Genomic DNA, 22,514 nt, shown 5'->3' with positions numbered 1-22,514 from the left:
GCAGCACCTACATATAGGACCCACATAAAAGATAAGCACAGACAGCCAAGTCCCCAAGTCCCCTTCCTCTATGTTGGCTGGTTAGAGACAGAAGGTCAATATACAGGTACACGTATGACACTCTCCATGTTCACAAGCACACACACATTTGTGGAACCCCTGAATATCAGCATGGTCCCTCTGTCTGCCCAGTACCCCTGCCTGGATCCCAGACCCCCTTACCTGCCCTGCAGGTCTCCTGTTCACAGGGTAGTGCAGCTCGATGTTTGTTAGCAAACACAAGCACATTTGTACTCACACACAGGCATCCCACACTTGCACGACCCACTCTGCCTGCCTTATACCCCTAACTGGACCTAAGACCTACTTCTTGCCACCTAGTCCAGCTTGAGAATTGTGGGAGAATGACACATGCACACCACCCACATAACACGTTTGGGAATGATACAGACACTCCACCTCTCCAGCAGCTAGCACCAGGCACATGGGGTGTACCACTGGCACCGAGCCCTTTTCTTGCCTCATGCCAGTGCCTCCCAGCAGCTGGCTTTTTGGACACACTCTGTTCCACACCAGTGGCTGGGACTGAGCCCCCAGTGTGCTGACAACACAGACCAGGGGCACCCACACCCCCAGTCTGAGTACAGTAGCTGGTACCCGGACGATTCACCCAGGTCTACCAGTAGCTGGAACTTAGTCCTTGCAGCACACATACCACATAGAGAGTGAGATTATACAGATTATATTTAAGAAAGAATTTAATAAGAAGAAAGGACAGACTGTGGTGAGCAAGCACAGGTCTTAGTCAGACAAACATATTGCCTGTTTTACATATGACTGTCCCTTTTTATACTCTTTTCTGACTATTCCCTGCTTAGTTCTTCTTAGTTTACTTTCCCTGCAGGTTTCCTCATCAGTTCACATAGTTCCGCTGACCACCCTCCAACAACCCTCAGGTTTGCATCCGTATCAGCTGCAAAGCTTCATTTTGCCTGCAGTTTCTCAATAGCCCATCAATTAGTGTGACTGCCAAGGTTTGCTTCTTGTTTTTGTCTCCATTATGTTTGTCTGTCAGGTTTGTGTCTCTGCATATTTTGTTTATGTCTTCCTCCTTTTCCTTAGCATTACATTTGAAAAGGTCCCTGATCAGATAATCTTTCTGAAATGAACATTCTCACTTTCCACACGCTCTTAGCAATTTGTAAGATTGATCAAGTTTTGTTCTTATTACTACCTCCCTTGTTTGTTGCTCAGATTTGTGTCGGTATATGTTCTTCCTTATGGCTTCTTTCTTTTCTTGTTATCCCCTTCTGTATTCATCAGACGCTTGAACTTCTGATTAATCTTTTATTTTTCTCTTTTCTAGGGCTTTTTCTAGGGCTGCTGTTTCTTCTTTAGTTCTCCTCAGCACTGTTGTTACCTTGGTCTGCCTGCAGAGCTTTAAAACCTGTGCCCCTGCTTCTTTTCTTTTTTTTTAATTATTATTATTTATTTATTTTTCCTGCACTCCTGCCACTGCCTCCTTACAGTCTTCTTTTCCTTGACTGTCCCTTTCAGTATCACCTCTGGCAGCACTAGGGCATGGCCCAAGCTAATTGTCCTAGAAAAGTTTTCCAGTTTGAAACCCAAATCTCTTTGTGTCTCCCCTCACTTTTAAAACTGGGCACCTAGATTTTTCTCTGGACTAGAGGTGGTTGGTGAAAGCACAAAAACCAAACAACATATCAACTGCAGGTTGAAAAAAACTTCATTTACTGTAGTATTCTTGAAAACAACACTGCTATGAAATACCACATGACTGATAGCTCCTCTCAGAAATCTAACTTTAACCAGTTATTGATAACAAAATATTTCACCCATTTCACCCCCCCACCCCCCAAATGAACAAACAAATAAACCTGTAATAACTGGAAGAAACGTTATTTATTAGGAAATCAAGTAAAAAAAAAGAGTTAATTTGATACAGATTCTGATAGCACTAAAAAATGGAAAAGCATTTCTATTTTCTACTACCTTAAGTAGATGATATACGGAGCATATTTTTGCAAGACTGAGTACATATAAAACAGAAAGGCTGTCAGTAACACGAACAGACCTTTAAGCTGAAATATCTATCAGTCATGTATGACATATTCTTCTTTATAGCATAAATTGCCACAAACTTTTTCGCAGTTATTGGTAAATAAAATTATTTTTGTTAGTTTGTTTTGAAAAAAGAAGGTAAAATACAAATGAACATATATATATGTTCATATATATATATGAAAAAGAATATAAATATATGAAAGAAATAAACTTTCAGAATAAAGTCACTCAGAGATTTTCGAAAAAAGACACTAAAAGGGAAAAGGTAGATTTAACATCAATATAATGTTTCTGTCTGTAAGATATATTAAGCAATGGAATATTCTCACTAGGGTATGGTTTTCAGGACTTTTTCAGTGAACAATATATTAAGAAATACCCCTACATTAGCCAGAAGTCACACCTACATGACTAATTTTCCTGAATATTTTATTATGGTATTCACTCGCACCAAAGACATGATGACGATTTCCAATTCTTAGGAGTCCAATAGCTGCATGAAAAACATCATTACCAAATATTTTGGCAATTTTTCAGGAGAAAATCATTCTTCTGATGAAAATGCAGGATGTCAGAAGTACACTGGAATGCTTAAAATTAATATTACCTGAAGAGGTGTTCATGTATTTTAAGACTTTTGCTTTTGAATCCCCTCCACAGAGTCTAAATACTACTGCTTATTCTCATTACATTCTCAATTCTCAAAGACAATAAAAGATAAGTTTTATAAATGAATAGTTTTATTTAAATCTTAGAAGTCATTGATTTTGAAATATGTATGTAGCAATCAACAATGTTTACTATTATATTCTTCCTATTAAAATTCTTAAAAATAATCCAAAAAAAGGTTCTTTTTCATTGTTTAAAATGAAGAACTAATTTTTGTAAGTATGAAACTGTAATTCTGTTTTAAATAGGTAAAAATGTACAAGGAAGAAGAGTATAAAAAGATTAGTTACTTCTGTTAGTATTTTCAAAATAATTTGGCTATAAGTCATTGGTTTGAAATATATTTTTTAATTTCAATTGGAAGTCATAATTCAGAAAACCTTTCATGAATAGATTGACCTTAAAGGCCTATTTGGCTCTATAGCGATTTTATGTTTATTATTCTACTGTTATATTTTAAATAAACACATTTGAAATAATTAAACCACTTTGATTTTGCTGACTTCCAATCAAGTGAAGGACAAAACTAAGGGCAATACAAGGTTTTGTGACATAGTCTATTGACTTTAAAATTAAGAATATCTATTTTGAAATATAAAACTACTGATAAATGACACATTTGAGAAGCATTCTGGAAGCAATAATAATTTTAGTGTTCTTCTATCAAAGATTACCAAATAAAAGTTAACTCATTTTCTGAAGTTTGCTCTAAGGATTTTCAACACAGATTTGGACACATTACAAATAATATTTTTCCTCTCATTAAAAATAGTTAGCTTTGAATTCATCTGAAATTTAATTCCTCTGGAATAAAATAAAATAAAATAAAATAAAATAAGATAAGATAAGATAAGATAAGATAAGATAAGATAAGATAAGATAAGATAAGATAAGATAAGATAAAATATCCCTGCTGACTTTCAGAATATTTTTACAAAGCTCACAAAATAGAAGACTAATTTTTATATGATATATTCTATCAATTGATGGAGTTGGCAGCTGCTATAACAGTATGTTTAATACCTCATAAAATGTCCAAACCTTCAAAATGTAAAACCAAAGAAAGCCAAATTGTAATAGGAAAAAACACTGTATCTTACATGTCCTAGACAATGGAATGTATGGAAATATTTTAAAGTAATTGAAGCTTGAGTGTCTATGATTCAAAAAGTGCAGTATTTTAGAAATTAATCAATGATTAACTCCAAAGGTATAATTTATATAACAGTTATATGTCAGTCAGTCAGCAGGAGTTAAAATTAACAGTCACTATATCTCACTGCTACAAGTTTAGATGATTTTTTGTAGATTTAAGTATAAGTCATATAATACATAAATTTTTAAACTTGTTCACATTTACTTGAGTGGATGAATAAAGACCTATTTATATCCCTGATTAAAAGTATGGAAGAGTTTCACTTTCTTACCAAAAGAAAAAAAAAAGAAAGAAAAAAAAATCAACTCAAAATGCAGCCCCCAAAGCCCTAGAATATGAGTACTATGTCTATTTATATTGAAATGAGTGAACTGCCTTTCTCTAATCACACTCTTCTAAACATCTGACTATAGTGGCCATCACTGCTGAATAACATTAGCCTGGAACATAAGTACATTTTTGACAGAACATGTTTTTACTGTCCTGTTAATATTTCCTTCCATTTCCCCTTAACTTGTAGCTCAGCTTGTCTGCTATCTCCATTGCATGTAATGTTCACAGATATTTTGGAAAATGTCTTCGTTTTGATTAATTTAATAAGGCTCAGCAAAATACATAGAATTTATGCAAATAGAAACACACAAAAATCAACATGGAACTAGCTAATTTTGTGAGAGGCATATCAGTAAATGAACAAATGAGAAAAGGATGCAATAAGAAAATTTCAACAGCCTCTGAAATAGATCACTTTATCCACAATTTTGCAGTTACATAATTAAAAGAACAGTAAATTATTGCAATCAAGATGATGAATATTTTTTTCTGATCACTAATCATGTGTATTTGAACTAGAGCAAGAATTGATGCAGTATAACTAAAATGAAATTGTGCCTGATTGTAAGTTATTTATTTTGTTGGATAAGTTTCAACATCAAAGTTAAAAAAAAAACAAAACCACAAAAGAACAACCAAAAAAAACACCACCACCAAAACTTTTTTTTTTTTTTTTTTTTTTCTGTAGAGGTTTTCTCTAGTGTAAGCCTAATGTTAGTCTAGAGTCACAGAGGCGCACAGCCCTAGGATAAAAAGAAGCAGAGACAAATTAGTATATAGGAAATTCTGATTAGATATAGGATTTGTGAAGAGATACATTTTAACAAACTAAATATTTCAATCTGCGATACCCATTAAGTGTCCTTTGTTCTATCAGTCTCCAGCTGCATGTCCTAGCCAAGCTCTAAGTGTCTGTGAATGAAGCTGTTTTTTCCATGCATAAAAGCTGTCTTAAGCTGTCAGTCTTAGAGAACAAACAACAAATCATCCTTTCTGTTTATTGTACTTTTCCAATGGCTGTTGTATTTCCGTTATCAGTTACCCCAGACAAATAATACCTGTTGTCCCCAGGCTTGGGAAGCTTTCGTCAAGGTTTAAGACAAGCTAGCACAATGAACTCAGCCTTTTTCAAAGCAGAACAAAAATATATTTAATTCCTTGGGTGCCAGTACAGCAAGATATCAGCAGAAGTCTGAGAGTGCAGCTGTTAGTTTACCTGGAAGATTTAGATATTTTATCTATCCTACGATCACACATAATAACGATTTCATATTTTAAGAGAATCTTTTGAGTGAAGTTAGTAATAAAAATGGGATTTCTCACCCAGCTTGAGATATACTTTTCTTCTGCATTTTTATAGAGACTATGTGACTATTCCACAAACTTTCTCCTCTTCACTTATACCACTGTAAGCAAGGAATCATACTAAACTGTGGATCACGAGTGGTAGACCCAAGAAATAAACCATTCAGGTCCTAAATGCTCTTTCATTGTAGTCAGAACTACTACTGCCTTATCAGAAATACTTTCTTATTGGCCACTCCATCTGCAGGGTTATTAAGCAAAATGCTGAAACACTTTCTGAAGCAAACTTTCAGTGGAAAGTTGAAGGAAAGAACTTTAAATGGAAAGACTACTAACCCATGCCTACTTTTACAGTAATCACTTGTCACAAGGAGACAAAACTCTCCTGTGGGTAAAAAGCATCAGCGAAGAACAATAGGACAAAGTAAAAGTAGGAAAGAAACAGCATGTATTGTTGTCCTGTTATTTTTAAAGGGCCACACTGTTGCCACTTTTACTTAAGAGGAAACAACGTTAAAAGGGAGAAGCTTTGAGTGTATAGAAGAGTGCTGAGTTTTTGTTCCTTTTTTTTTCCTTCTCAGTATTAAAAAGGAAAAAAGCAAGATTTTTTTTTTTTGTATGGTGTTAGTTTCCACCCATGGACAGATAATTATCAGTGAAGTTATTATTTATCAGATATATGTCATAATTAATTTTAGTTAGGTGGTGAGATCTGTAATTAAAAATGTTAAATCTACATAATCTAATATATACTTACAGAAATGGACCAATATAAAAAATGGCACACCTTTATTACAAGAATATATTACAAGAAATATTACAATAATAATTTTGGGATACTATTACATGAAGGATTATGTTAAGCAGGAAGTGACTCCTGGGGTAACTCGAAAGGGAGAAACATGACTTCGACTAATTCTATTTTTAAGTACAATGAAGAGACTGGGAAAATTATAAAAAATAGCTAGTTTTTAAGGTGACCATTATAAAATGGAATGACTGGTCCTCTGGGAAATAACAGCTGCATTCTTTGATACAATAACAGTTCAGCAGAATACAGGAGGTCTATTTATTGTCTTCTGAGAAGTCTGTATGTACAGCATAGAGAAAAGAGGTATTCCCTACAGGGGAAAAAGAAAAGATATAAAGTATATGAAAGAAAAATATTCCAATGAAGAGAATACATGTTAAAAATGTAAGAAAACAGCTTCTGCCTGCTCCTTAGGCAGGAGAATTCCATAAATTGTCTGAAAGTTAAAGGAGATAGTAACATGACTGCTAGGAAATGACAGAAGAATCATACCAGGTAACACAAACAAAAGAATTAACTTGTTCTCATGAGATCCTATTAGTCTGGTAACTGAAACACCTTTTACTCAGGTGAAAAAGGATTGTGGAATATTTCTGGAATTAGCGCTGAGTATGGACAATAATGATGCAGATATCCTTGAACCTAACAGAAGACTTAAAGAGAAAGGTGCATTGTATCCTAGCACTGCAGTGATAGTAATACAGGAAGAAACTAATCACAAAAAATACTTGATAGAGATATTAAAGTTGACAGTATGCAGTCCTCAGTGACCAAGAAAAGTGATATGCATATTTCCTGTGAAGGAATTCAAGCCCCCTGTGACAAGAAATTATATTTTAAGTTAAGACATATTAGGTGTGTATCTAATTAGGTAACACAAAACTAGAAAATATCTGAAAGTTTCAGCAGCTATCATGATTCTACTACGTACGCAGTTGCTGTTTTACAACATATATGTCTGTTAAGATTCATCTAATTACTTTTTTTTTTTCCAGTCTTGTATATTAATTTCTTTGTTACCAAGGTTAATTTTGCAGTAGGCGTAACTGTCTTTGAGACGGTGTAGGTGAGGAATCTCATAATGAATGCAAAAGTTTTATTTTTTGCTGATCCATAAGAAGTTAAGTAAGTGACTCCAGTGTTAGTTTAGTACGTGCAGCAGATTTTAGTTCAGATATTTTCAGACTACTTTCAAATTTGACGAATTCCTAGTCTCCCACATTTTTATGAAGTCTGGTCAGGTAAGCATAAGCTCTTTCCACTTCTGAGCTGACCTGGATCCACGAAAGCAGAATTGTGTTTATGTTTTGACAGTGTTATTTGGTTTTCAAAAAAGTCAATATTTCTTAACCTACAAGTAGCCTTTTGCTATCTTATACTGTGACATAAGAAACAGCAAATTTAAGTTAACAAGATCTGAGTTTCAAAAGACATTTGATAAAAACTAGCAAATCGGCAATGAGGAATTCTGTCACTTTTTAAATGACTTGCTTACATAGTAAACTGCATCTTTACATAGAGAAAAAGTGATACAAAGCCAAACATCGTGACAGCAACTTGTCTGCTGCTTTAGGGAAGGAAAAGAAGTACTTAAAAAAACCCTCTGGCACCTGTTAAGATATAGAATCAGATTCTACACATTCTCCAAACAGCTGATAGCATAATTCAGGCCAACAAAGTGGTGGAAGAAGAACCCAAACACTAGAAGCCCCTTCCTTCTTCCCAAAACAGGTGTTATCAATTACTATATCCACTTTTTAAACGCATGCAAATGCATACACTTCACTTCAAACTGTCAACAAAAATAATTCATTCAGGAATGCAGACATGTAAGTACCCATCATCTTAAATCAAAGCAGAAATGCAAGGGAAAATGAAATGTTACAACTCAAATTCCAATTCTGAAGTATATAAATACAGCCTTGAAAATGAAATAGGCACTGTTACACTCAAACATGATGCAGTCTGAGCCCTTTTTCTACAGGTACTCAAAGCAGCCTCATCACAAACTAAATTTCAAGTATTCTGCATACTTCAACAAGAAATCTCAGAACACCTGGTCTATAAAGCCTCTTAAATTAAAAGGGAAGGAAAAAAGATTTCCCTTAATGTAATGGAACAGATGGTTGATATTTTCACACAATTCTTCCTCACAGCAGTAGTAATAATACTGTGGTGCTGTGCCTTTTCACACATAGATGACCTACACAGGAAGAAAATAAAACACTATAATTCCTTTCTGCCTTCAAAACCTAAGACAAAAGCAAGTCTTTTTTGGTGGTGGTGGTGGAATATTTAATAGAAACAACTGTGTTACACAGCGTAAAGCATTAGAAAAGCTTATATAAGATAACTTTAAAAGACAAGATAATAAAAAAAATAGCAATCTAACAAACATTATTAGTCTTTGCCAAGAACGTACTTCCACTTTAGCTTTAGTTATATTGATAGGCATAGATAGAAAATAATTGGGAAACTTTAGGGGTGAGAAGATTCAGAAAGCAGAGGTCACAGACAGCTCATAAAAACAGTGAAAGTATTTTGTACCATTGTATTGGCAGCAGAATAATGCTTTTAACTTATATAAATCAAGAATATTTATTGTATTCATAATGCCTGGTTGTTTTATGTTTTTGCTATTAGTAGTAATAAAAGGTCTCCAGTTTCCTGTGACATTTAGATTTACCTTATTGTAGTTCCCCAAAGCCTCCTTATTCTCACAATTTTCTTTTTAAATCTAAATATGTATTCTTCTTCTGTCAGCCTCTGTGACTTAAATGTTGGGAGCCTGATGTTAGCTTTTCAGGAGGCCTCACAATGCTTCCCCAGATACAACAATAGAGAAATTCAGTGTGTACATTTCTGTTCTAATCTCTACCTGGTAGGTTTTCTAGAGAAGGAAATAACATAAGTTCAAGCAATATAAATGAGGCAAACATATGAATCTCAGAAAACTCTGGCCTGCAAGATGGCAGAATAATTTCTTTGCTAGGAGAGTACTTGATCCACTTACCCAGATACAACAGCTAATGCTGTTCTGTCCCATCTACCAAATCAGTGTCCATTCTGCTACAGACATCTTGTCTCCTCCTTCCCTCCCTCCTTTTCTGTGTCTTTCTTTCCATGTGCATGTTCTGCTCTGTATTGAGCCATCAAATTCTGTCACCAGCCATTATATTTTCCATGGGAAACAATTGTTGTTGAACACGCACTGCACTTTTCTGGTAGATAAAGGAAAACAAAACAAAACAAAAAAACTATAGTGGCTAAGGAAGCTGGCTAAAGGAAGGAAAGGTGTTAGGGTCAGTAACAGAGAAGCATGTTGCTGAAATGCATGTACTGTCATTCTTTTTTCCTTTTTAATGTGTTTCATATGGCATGATTATCAATGTTAGGTATGTAGTAAGTGTATTAACCAGATTTTGTGAATCTGAAAATTTGCAAGTCATTATGGTACCTAATTACAATGTATATCTGTAGAGCTACAAGCTATTGAAACTTTCATTAAACAAAACCAGGGTTTTCAATTTTTTTTTTCTTTTTCTCATCCACATTAAAAGGTAATGAGATACTTGAAATTGTAAATCATAAACCTGTACTCAACTCCAGCAATGGACAACTAGAACATTTTCTGGCAGAAAGAGCTTGATCTTTACTGTGTGTCCCAGTAGGCCATCTTCCAGGTCATGCTGCAGACCAGCCATCTGTGTATATTGGCTTCCTGCAAAGACACAATGAAACAGAGGAGTTTCATACTTGGGGAAGTATCTAGATTCTCTCATTCTTTTGCTTGTAGCCTGCTCCTATTTCCAACCAGCACTTCCATCTTAGTAGAAGTCCAAATAACAATTTGTTTCTCATATTTACAAATATTTCCCAAAGTTTCTTACTTACATCCTTATAAAATAATCAGAATTTCTACAGTGGTTCTGATTTTGTGTAGTATTAGATAAAGCAAAATTGAATATTCTTTTTCCATCCTTTACCTTCTTTTCTCGTATGATCATATTTTTATTCACTTTGTAAAGGAAACCCCCAATGTTTTAAAATAACGTATATGTTCCACACGTAGGCAGGAGATTGAATGCATTGTCATGTTGTCCACAGAAATATAAGTCTAAATAGAATGTCCCTGTGTTGTGAAAATAGCCTGTAGTTTCTTTCTTTGCATATTTGAAATGCAAGAGAAGATTTTTCCTTGTTACTTGCATTTTTGTCTTTGAGTAGGCTCATCATGTAATAAATATCCCACAAAATAATTGGACTGGAAATTGTACTCTGCTTTTTTTTTGCTGCTTAATACTGTTTAAGCTGTTTTTTATTTTTATTTTTATTTTTTATTGTTTTTATTGTCATTGAAGGGCATTGTGTGGTACCTAATCTTTCCTCTAAGTAGTTTGACTTTGGAGACAAAGCTATGGTCTCACTTATTTCTTTTCTGACTTTCAGTCTTAGAGAGATGATCAAAACTGTGTGTATGGCATGTTTATTTCTCTCTGCTTAATAACCTATGAAATCTGGTTGCATTAAAGCTTTACCTATTTGCTGAATTTTGGTAGTTTAGCAGTTTCTTATATGGCAACTGACGGCAGTGATTGTCCATGTGTGCTTGCTAAGTTTGTGCAAATATAAAAGCAGCAGTATTTCTGCTAACTTTTCCATTTGTCATAAGTCTGGATATAACAGTATGGACAGAAGCAGTTATTAGAGCTGAATCAAAGTTCAGAAAGTTCTTAAACTGCAGCATTTAATCAAAAATTTGAACTCTTAATGCAAACTCATGGGAGGCTTAGTGCCCACTCTTTGAGTCTGATTCTTGAGAAAAACACTAAAATACAATATGTAACGCCAAGGATGCAAAGAATATGGCAGAATTTCTTTTCCTTTATCTTCAGCTAGTAAATCAGAGAAGCCCAGATGTGTCTATTTACAAATATTCAAATCTAACAGAATGAATAATTTACTTTGAGTCATTTGATTAAATCACCATCTTGGTCTGGAAAGGAACTTTTGGGCTAATTCAGTCTTCCTGTAGTACTCATTTGAACAAAATAGAGTGGAATAGCTTTCCAATATTTCTTTATAACAAAGATTAAGTAGCCAATAAAACTTTATAAGTCGGTATTTTTTTTTCTAAAGCATTTTTTTTTTTCTAAATGTATGTACATTTGGTTCTCCCATGCCTGGAGGTGTTCAAGGCCAGGCTGGATGGGGCCAACATGATCTAGTGGCTGCCTATGGCAGCAGGGTTGGGTGAGAAACAAAGCTATATGTATATGGAAAAAGCAGTCAATAATGTATGGAAAAATATACTTTAGTTTGGAGATTTGCAACCTGACATAAATTTATTGACTAGGCCTAAAGGTTACCAAAGATTATACAGCGTCCCCTTAACTGGTAATTTTGTGTTTCCCAAATGACTACTGTCCGTTTTATTTTGATTGCCTGCTGAAGTTAAAAAGTGTAGTAAAAATTAGAAACACATTCCAGTGACATGTGTTCTTGTCATGAATAGATTTTTACACAACTTTAATTTAGTAGCAATTTAAGGTTTATTATTATTTTTAATGGTAAATCACAAGATTAGATTGTGTCATTTTCAACAGCACTTCATTATGAGCCAATTTAACATAATAATTCAAAGGAATTTACTAAAATCAAAACAGCAACTTAATTAAAGTTTTGAGAATGGCAAGGTTCACATGAGGTTTACCACAGAGTTTTGGGGGGGTTCTAAACTCAGTCATGCACATATTAGATTTTCCTCCTTTTAGTGAATTATTGACCCTTCTCCCTTGTCAACATTTGTCTGCAGACGAGCCTTGATCCTCAAGGAGTCAGCCCTGAAAGACATACCACCTCAGGGGTACCCTGAGATGCATCCCAGCTCAGAAGAGATCAGAGGTAACAGCCTGTTGCAATCTCGAGAGGCTCTTCGCTTAAGACCACTCTTCACATGAGGTGATTGACTGTGAGTACTGTTCCATCCTAGCTGTGGTTCAGGTAAGGCAATTTTGGGATTTTCCACCACCAGCAGTGACATGCCTGTACCTTCCAGAAAGTACAGTTCTAGTACTTCCCAGACTGGGCTTCAATCCAGTTCGCAGGGTCCAAGATGTGTTCAGGGAGTTAGTGCTCACCCATTATGCCTGTTGCCCACCGACAATAGAGGGATTATGTAACATTAGTTAATCTTGAACCATAGGTGAGTTGGGGAAAGAGCTACTCTACCACAGTTCTCTATAACTCCTGTTTCTTTCATCAAACTTTTCCATACCTTGTGGTATTTCTATTTAATAATGATTATTGATTATTACCTAGATTATCACTATGTTGACTTTCATGCCAAAATGAATTCAGGAAAGGAATGGCCAGCCAGCCCTGAAAATGAGAGTCAGAGTCATCTTAAACATATTACTAAAACAAGTTTGTTTTTTGGTTTTATAACTCAAAATAATTCCACCTAAATAATACACCTTTACACTTCTAGAATGTTTAGTAGTGCTAGTGTAGCTTTATTCAGTATATTTATAACTTAGAAGAATTTAGTAGCTGAAGTAAAGAAAAGCAATGTTATAAGAGCATTAAAACCTCATCAAATTCACATGGTACCCTAAGATCACCATTTTCATAGAAAAAATCCAGTTACTTACTCAAATTAGAATTAAAGAATCACAGGTGGGAGAGTGCATTTAGATAGTGATATAACAATAACAGAATTAATAGTATTAGAACAAAAAATGTGGTGTACTATTGTAATTTTACTCAGCTGGGCATCTGAGCTCCACCACAACTGCTCTCTCATTCCCCTTCCTCAAAGGTAAAAGGGGAGAAAATATGATGGAAAGGGCTCAAGGGTTGAGATAAGGACAAGGATATCACTCAACAACGTGAGTGACTGTCATGGGCAAAATAGGCTCAGCATAGGGAGATTAATATAATATGTTACCTATTACTAACAAGCTAGAGCAGTGAGAAACTGAAAACAAATGAAAAACACCTTCCTCCCATCCAGCCTGTTCTATGTCCTCCCCCCCCCAAGTGGTGCAGGGAAACAGAGGAATGGGGGTTGCTGTCAGTCCATGACACTTTGTCTCCACTGCTCCTTCACGGTCACTCTTTGCCCCTGCTCCATGTGGGGTCCTTCCCACAGGATGCCGTCCTTCCTGAACTAATCCTGCGGGGGCTGCCCACAGGCAGCAGCTCCTCAAGAACTACTCCAACATGGGTCTGTACCATGGGGCCCATCTGTCAGGAGCAAACTGCTCCAGCACGGGTCCCCCACAGGTGGCAGCTCCCCCCAGATCCCCAGCTCCTGCATGGGCTCTGCTCAATGGCTTTCAGCTCTGCCTTGGGGCCTGCTTCTGTGGGGGCTCTCCACGAGCTCCTCCTTAAAGCTATATCCACCTCCTCCACTGTGGGATTCTCCATGGGCTGTGGAGATTCCTCCTTCTGTAAACCTGCTCTCCCAGAGGCCTAACCAGCGTCGCTCACTGTCTTAGCTCTGGCCAGCGGCGGGTCCATTTTGGATCTGGCTAGAGCTGGCTCTGATCTGACATGGGGCAGCTGCTAGTCTCTTCTCACAGAGGACACCACTGCATCCTCCTACTACCGAAACTTTACCGTGTAAACCCAATACAACTATACTTTCTTAGGTGGCAGCTTTTAAATTTGCATATCGGGTCTTGGTTTCAAATGCTTACTCTGGGAAGGGATGTGTAAGGACTCAATTCATTTGTCAGAATAAAGCATCAATCTGGGAAAATCAATTGGGCAAATGTAGCAAGTCCTATAACATCCTGCCTGGACTTTAGCAGCTGTTCTGTTATAAGTAGCTAAAGATCTTTCATAGGTTCTGATTTGTGTTTACTGTCCCTGTGCAGAATCTCAGGTACCACAGAGTGTCTCTAGAGACACTAGGTGCCTATGCTTAATTAAGCTTGTAATATAGAAATCACACTGAGATTGCAACTAGTGTGAAAAGTTGTTCATTTTTGCATAAAACAACATAATTAAGCAGACATATTTTGTTTGACTTACATGACTATTTGATTTAAAGTGCTTTTCATTTGTGACCATATGGGTGGGAGAGGTGTTAATAAGAGTAGTTAGCAAAACAGCTCAGTTAAATGCAATTTGTAGATATATTTGTCTAAAAAACTATGATTCATAACAGAGAACAACCTAAGGAGTTCTTTAGCAAAAAAATGCATTTAAATCATGCTTTGTATTTTGAAAAGTTACATTTTAGAACTTTCATGATCTTATAGCATGGAACTCATTGCTATTATAATGGCCTTTATTTATAGGAGGTTTTCTTTATGTGCTTATGAAGTAAGTGCAAAACTTCATAATATTTACTTATGAAGTTCAATTATCAAGGTGACTCATAAAGAAAAACTGTCAATGTAATGTGCTTATATTTTCAACTATTTAATTCAGAAAGACATTGGTAATAAGAAAAAATGAGGTAGATAGGATCTCTTTTCTCTCATTAAAGAAAGGGATGAGAGGATATGAAGTTTGAAAGGACTGAGAATTACAGTATGTGCCAGCTTCTGGGATTTGGCAGTTGGATTTAAAATCTTTCGTCTGCAAATCAACACTTCACATTCAATTAATGGGTGAAATTGTGTACTTTATTAAACATAAAAAATTAATTACTAAGTATTAATTAGATCATTCTGATGCTATTATAACATAACATAGTTATAATAGTAGTGTAATGCATATTTTATCATTTATATTATAGAATTATAACATAGATGTGTGCTGAGAATGATAGTAAGGAATGAGTTTGGCTGTCTTTCTGACACTAGACTTACTTCATTAACATAGGACAACTAAGGACAACACAAGATTTTAAACAGAGTAGGAATGTGGTCTCCAGATAGTCTACTAATCTAATGCTCAATAAAATGTATGTACTTACCAAATACAAAATTTGTGCTGAGTTTTTCTCAGCTTGTCCACCTATATTACCTGGAACATGCCTTACATTTATGGTATGGTGATGTTACCTTGTCTTCAATGTGCTACATCTGCAACAAATGGCATCAGTAAACTGGAGGTGGGCATTCATACGTATTTCTAATTGTCTTCATGTTGCCTTAGTTGTTATCCTTTTGTTCTGTCTTCACACTTTAAACTCTATGGTCAGTAAAACATGCTCAGAAAAAAAGAACTGTTAAAAAATTAGATTTTTTTTTCAGCTTTTCACTTCAAAATGTATTATTTACTATTGTGTTTATAATGAGAATATAGTATGGGTAAAACATGTTTAGCAAATCTCCATTTATCTATTTATTTATTTTTTTATACATAACCTGATTTGAATAAGATAACAATTAGCTGTGAAATCATATGGATACCCGATAGCAACTTTTTGCTTTTATTTTTGGTCTTGTGAAGTCATCTGACTCTGTTGTGTCCTAGGCAGAGAGAATAACCTCATCTTGAACCACAAAGAGAAGAATTTTCTATCCTCAAAAGGAAGATTAGATCGGGACGAAAATATTATTATTTTTTTTTTTTTGTAAGGCTTTCCCTTTTTAAAAGAAAAAGTTAGCATCGAGGGAGCATTTTTAACAGATTGATTTGTATCTTTGTTTGTTTCTATCTTCATTCCCATTTACAATGACAGACTAAACCCACTGCAGTGTGAGCTAACCTGATCCCTGTGACATCATAATCAATTAATCTCTTCAGCCTTCAGCCTTCCTGCCCACCTTCCCATTGGTTAATTTGTAAGTATGTTGTAGGTCAAAAAACACTGACCACAAGCTTGTTCAGTAGTGCATTTACTATTTTAGACTGTTTGTAAAAAATCAGCCCCCCTGCAAAAAGTCAAAGACTCTATACATAATACCTTCATTGAAAGCAGAGATTTGAATATTTAGATGTGCTTGATTCCAGCTGGCAGAAAGCTTACACAGTATAAAGTATAGGTACAACAGCTGTATGCTGGGCAATAACATGATACATGATATCCCTATCACAATTTTTTGATCTGAGATGTGAGACCAACATTTTTCACAGTTCTATATTGCTTTCACTTTTTAATATATACATTTAAATACAGGGCCATATTTAAAGGTAAGAAGTTTATAGACCCTCCACCAACTCTAAAGGTTTGACTTGAAACTTCACTGACAAGACATGGAAACTGATTCATATCATAATATGGAGCAGAATGATGTAAATATTCCTATATATATGGGAGGTGTTTATATAATGCAATTTTCTGTTTCAGACCTCCTCTGCAGTTCTGCAGAGCAGTGTGAAATTTGTTTTTCCGTAGAAGTAGAGGAAAATCTAAAAATGTTATTTTTACTGAAGTTCAGTTTGAATTCCTTTTGGCTATGTTCTTAGTTCAATGTAATATGGTTTATGGGGGGAAAGAAATGATGATATGTTTTTGTTTGTTTGTTATTGTTTTTTATTATCCCCAAGTTCTATTTATTTATTTATTTATTTATTTATTTACTTACTTACTTACTTACTTACTTATTTTGTGGAGAAAATATGATGCAAAAAAGCTCATTGGTTGAGTTAAGGACAGGAAGATCATTCACCAGTTACCATCACAGGCAAAACAGGGAGATTAATGTAATGTATTGCCTATAACAGATTAGAGTGCTGAGAATGAAAAGCAAACTAAAATGACATTCCCTCTTCTAATGGGAGTGTGTGTGTATGTTGGGGGGTGGGGTGGGGGGTGTGGGCTTGTCCCTCCCATCCCTCCCATGGGATGCTGTCCTTCCCAAACCGATCCTGCATGGGCTTCCCACATGCAGCAGCTCTTCAAGAACTGCTCCCACAAGGCTCCGTACCATGGGGTCCATCCATCAGGAGCAAACTGCTCCAACATGGGTCCCCCACGGGTGACAGCTCCCCCCAGATCCCCTGCTCCTGCTTGGGCTCCTCTCCACGGGCTGCAGCTCCGGCCCGGGGCCTGCTCCTGTGGGGGCTCTCCATGGGCCGCAGCCTCCTCCAGGCCACATCCACCTGCTCCACCGGGGGCTCCTCCACGGGCTGCAGCGTGGAGATCTGCTCCGTGTGGGACCCATGGGCTGCAGGGAGACAGCCTGCTCCACCACGGGACTCTCCACAGGCCACAGGGATACTTCTACTTCAGTGCCTGGAGCACCTCCTGCCCTCCTTCTGCACTGGCCATGGTGGTGTCTGCAGGGCTGTTTCTCACTCCTCACTCTCCCAGCTGATGTTGCCCAGCAGTTTTTTTTTCCTTATCTTAAATTTGCTCTCCTAGAGGCCCAATTAACACAGCTTATTGGCTTGGCTCTTGGCAGAGGCGGGTCCCTTTTGGAGCCAGCTGGAGCTGGCTCTGTTCTGACATCATAGATGGTTCTGCTCACAGAGGCCACCCCTGCAGCCCACTGCTACGAAACCAAGTAAACCCAATACAGATGTTGGGGTCAGAGAGAGAATTATGGTCACCCAATCCTTCTTTCTAACACAGCAGCAAGGTGAATAAGGTCTAAAAGTGTGAGGTTAAATTTTGATCTGGATTTTCATTGAGAGGGGTGTGTCTGGGTCACACAGATGTGAAGAGCTACCTGAGCACATTGTCAGGAGAGTCAAATGTGCTTTTTAGTCTTTTGATGACTATGTAAATAAATATGCTTCAATCTATTACCTAGTAAGCAATGCAGGCTTGTCAAAATATTTAGTATAATCTTTGGAAATCTAACCTGTCATTAAAAAATAGATCATTATTTTGTCATTTAACTTTTTTTTGGATATATCTTTTAGCATGGCATCCAGCATGTTCCTCCATAAACTGTTCCAATAATTATCTTTTTTGAAAAATGTTTCATTTTTTTTGTTGTTGTTGTATATTTTATCTTGTTTTGATCACTCACTCTACATTTATATTAGATTTTTAGCTATGGCTACACATTTTTTGCCACATTCTCTCATACCAAGGACAGATTCTGAAAAGCTTTGTTCAGAGTTCCTATGATTGTTATAATGGGAAGCATAATCAAATAAGACCTGTTTTCTGCCTGCTGTCAGAAACCTCACAAGTATGGATCTGCTTATTCTACTAAAATAATATCCAGAACTAATCAAACAATATTTTCCAGATGTGTTCTCAGTATATGCTGTGACCTCAGCTATTTTATTATTTTATTTTATTTTATTTTATTTTATTTTATTTTATTTTATTTTATTTTATTTTATTTTATTTATTTTATTTTATTTTATTTTATTTTATTTTATTTATTTTATTTTATTTTATTTTATTTTATTTTATTTTATTTTATTTTATTATTTCATTTCATTTCATTTCTTTCTTTACATTTTATGTTTGTAATATTATGATACTTGTAATGACAGTCTATCATATTATGACTAAAACTTTGCATTCTTTTTGTTCTAGAAAGAACTTGGACCCATCTCTTTCAGTCATATATAACATACTGTCATTCTATTATGTTCAATGTTAGTTCATGTAGGCCAATATGTGTTAACCCAATGTTAACCTGAAATGTCAGCTCACTTCATTTTAAAGTTCTCCAGCTACTTCAATCAGTTAAAGCAGTGTGGTTCAGGGAGACTTGACTCTTTGTTTTAAAGTACTGAATTATGCAGGTTTGCATTTAAATATACCCCTTTCTCCTTTTTGGCTTGGCTGCTTGAAATGTCTTTTTATACTTGTAGATGCACTCCGAGGTGTACATTACTTGGGGAAAAAAACAAGTGTTTAGATTTTGTCAGCTGTCACTTTAACCTTTCTGTTTAAGATTAAATTTATAGTCTTGCAAAAACTTGTTCCTGGGCTTCTTCATCATTAAAATATTGCCTCGTGCTCCTGATCAACATAAGCAGTCTTGTGCAAAGTCTGGACTATGTGTCAACTAGTATTATTGAGGCAATACAAATTGATTTGTATTAAAGCACATATGTCAGCTTGTATTTAAAGGGAGTTTCTCCAGAACTGTTTTCTCATAAATGCTTCACAAGAAAATCACACAAGCGTTGACCTTGACCAAACGTGTGGTGTGTGTAAGTTGAGACCTACTGCTCTGTCATCAATGTATCCATTAGATACTCTTCAGAACTGTTAGTGTTACAACATTTTGTTCTCTTTTTAATGGCAGCTGGCCAGCACTGAAAAACACACAGATTTGTTCTATTTTATGTGATTATCACTGGACAGTCGCGCTAAAAACACATCCCTGCCCATGGCAGGGGGGGTTGAACTAGGTGATTTTAAGGTCCCTTCTAACCCAAGCCATTCTATGATTCTATATATCCAAATTACGCACACAGCCTGTTGATCATCAAAATTTGTAAACATGTCCTGAAGTGTCCAGAACAGGCAGATTGTGAGCATCAACAATGGCAAAAACAAATCAGAAATCAACAGTGCAATTTGAGAAGACTAGCCCTCAGAAAGGTATTTTCTACCCAATCCTATAACAAAGGGTACTTAAGAATACAAGAAGTAGACAGAATATGAAAAAGACCCTGGGGAGCAACTCTATGACCCTCCTCAGTTTCCAAGACAGTCTGTCCAACTTTCTGCATTGTCTCTTCTACAAGAAAAGCAAAGGAAAGGCTTTTCCAATCTTAATGATTCTATGGTTCTATTTAGGGACATGTTATGTAGGGGATAGTCTTGGTAGGTGGATGGTTGGACCAGATGATTTTGGAGGTCTTTTCCAACCTTAATGATTCTATGATTCTGTGAAGCCATGCACTTAAGTTGCGCATCTGAGATTAATGTGGTTTGGTATCCAGTTCTATTTAGCTACACTGTCATATGGCCTTATACCTACAGGAAGACTGTCCTCTCTTTTTGATAGGAAGAAACCATTTTCTAGCACCAGCCTAACTGTGTTTACAACTAGCAGAAGCCTCTTTGTGCTTGTGAACGAGATAATCTTGTTCTTTTTGAAACTTGATGAGAAAATCATATTCTCTGCTAGCACTTACTTTGCTGGGCCCGATTGATTTTCTCTCCTTGTGTAACTCAGGCACTTCGTCTTGCTCCTAGGAAGATTCCTGGTAAAGCTTGCCACCTTATCTTCCATTTTGAATTAATCTTTTTTTTGGACATTAGCAACAAACCCAGAGTCCTGTATTCCAGTTTCTTCCGTAATGCTATTAACCTTTTATTCTCTTTGAAATATTTGCTCTTATGTAGCCTTGGTGAATTATTGAGTTATTTATTTTTCATGTTTATAAAACACAGACAGATCTTATGTTCAGTGTTGAGCTCCAGGTTTATAACACACATCTTTGTTGACCTTTACAGAAACATAGCTTATATTTTGTGCTATTAAATCTCATCTCTCTCCCAGTTTTTAATGTTACCTAGTGTTTGTTGGTAGTCTGACCCTTATATGTTTAGACAGTACTTTTGAACTCCGAGCCATTAACAAATTTTGTTAGCTGGCAGTTTTTATGTCAAGGTCACTAATGAAAAGGATCTCAGAGACAAACACTAAGATGTGAAAATGATCTCACTCTAATTATCTTTCTTTTAGACCATGTCTCACAATCTTGGCTGAAGCTTAGAGTATGAGAGTAACAGAAATGTGGTTGTCATGGCAAATCAAAATCATGGAAACTGGAACTGCAAGGTTTTGATGTAGTTCTGCATATACTTTTGTCTAAATATCTGGTTGCTTCCTTATCTGAGCATTTCTTAAAAAAGAACAACAGCAACAAAACAACTGGGAAAATCGGTGATAGAATTCCTGAATAAATTTCAGAAAAAAGTGTTCTTACCTGTATATTGATATTCAGTCAAATAGCAAGTCAAAGGAAGATACAAAAGTTCAGACTTTTTGTACAACTGTATGGATATATACAAAAAGCTTTAGGAATAAATGAATGTATCTTCTGATCAGTCAGAGTTTAAAATCATTTTTTGTCCTATTCTATATGAACAGTGAACATCACTTCTGTAACTTTTTTTTTAATTTTGCTTTTATTTTAAACTAAATCTGTTTCTATATGTGAAGTCATTTTAGATGAACAGAGTTGAAACTGTGCTTTCATTGTAGTTTATTTTATATATATAAATATAGCAATAAGCTTTAAAGAGAAAAGGGAGAGAAAAAAAGAATAGACATCTAAAATTGAAAGCTGTTATTAAAGCAGATCATTGTATTGTGAAAACAAAATTGCTTTGTGTGTGCAGCATTTTTTTTTTTCCCGCACAAAATGGCAACAGTAATTCTCCATTTGTTTCAAGTGTCAGTACACATCCATGGTGACAATGTCATGTCAAGCTGATAGAAGATTATGTAACTATGTTATGAGACATTATCATGTCAAAATAATGGTAAAACAATGTCACTGAAAGTCTGTGGAAATCCAATAATATGCTAACCTATTTTTTTTTTTTTTTAATGTAGGGATTTGGAGATTATCTTCCATTGCCAATATAATTGCATGCTATCAATGCAAATTATACTACTATTTAAAAACAGAAAATTAAAACCAGCATCATATAAAAGCTCAATAACATTAAAGTTGTATTCATTATCCCTTAAAAACACTCCTATCTATTGGTGAGGTCCATGGCTGATTTCAGCTGACACAGCTCCTTTAACTTACCGTAGTGGAAGATCAGTTACTGTGTTATCATCCTCTATTAGACATCCTCTGAACACTAGGAGGTGGAGAAGTACTCATTTGTATGAACTAAGTAGATAATTAAGCGCAAGTATTTCATTAGATGTAGACCAAGCAAAGTGTTTGGATCCTGCTGAGGGTTAAGCTAGCATTAGTATTTCAGGTCAAACATAGTTTTTGTAGTGATATCTCTCATGAGCTGTCCTGGCAGGATAATAGCTTTTTCTAAACAGAACCTGGAAAGAAGCTTATTCTTTTGAATCCATCCCAGAAGGAAGTTATTATGACAGTGTTAAAAACTAGTCTCATAAATAATGTGCCAGTCTAGGTTGCTTTTAGTCCATTTCTTTTTAACGCACATCTAAAATTATATAGCTGTTTTCTATTGTTATTAATTATTATTATTATTATTATTATTACTACTACTACTACTACTACTACTACTACTACTACTACTAATGAGAAAAAGACAGGAAAAATATAAAACTTTTATTTTTTGAAAATATCATTTCTCTCCATGCTCTGCAATGAGGCCCCCCCCCC

General features: G+C 35.6%; 1 long non-coding RNA gene across 1 annotated transcript; it reads right to left on the bottom strand.

Annotated features, from left to right (window-relative positions):
- Positions 1-8,573: 8,573 nt before the first annotated feature.
- On the bottom strand, positions 8,574-14,260 carry LOC310893833. The gene is made up of 3 exons (XR_014579350.1): positions 12,677-14,260; positions 9,953-10,080; positions 8,574-9,580 (listed from the first exon to the last, which is right to left on the bottom strand). It is a non-coding gene; the product is annotated as an uncharacterized lncRNA (long non-coding RNA).
- Positions 14,261-22,514: the final 8,254 nt, after the last annotated feature.

The sequence above is a fragment of the Anser anser genome (genome assembly GCF_964211835.1).
Source record: "Anser anser genome assembly, chromosome: 2".
Taxonomy (NCBI): domain Eukaryota; kingdom Metazoa; phylum Chordata; class Aves; order Anseriformes; family Anatidae; genus Anser; species Anser anser.
This window is presented reverse-complemented; position numbering and strand designations above follow the sequence as displayed.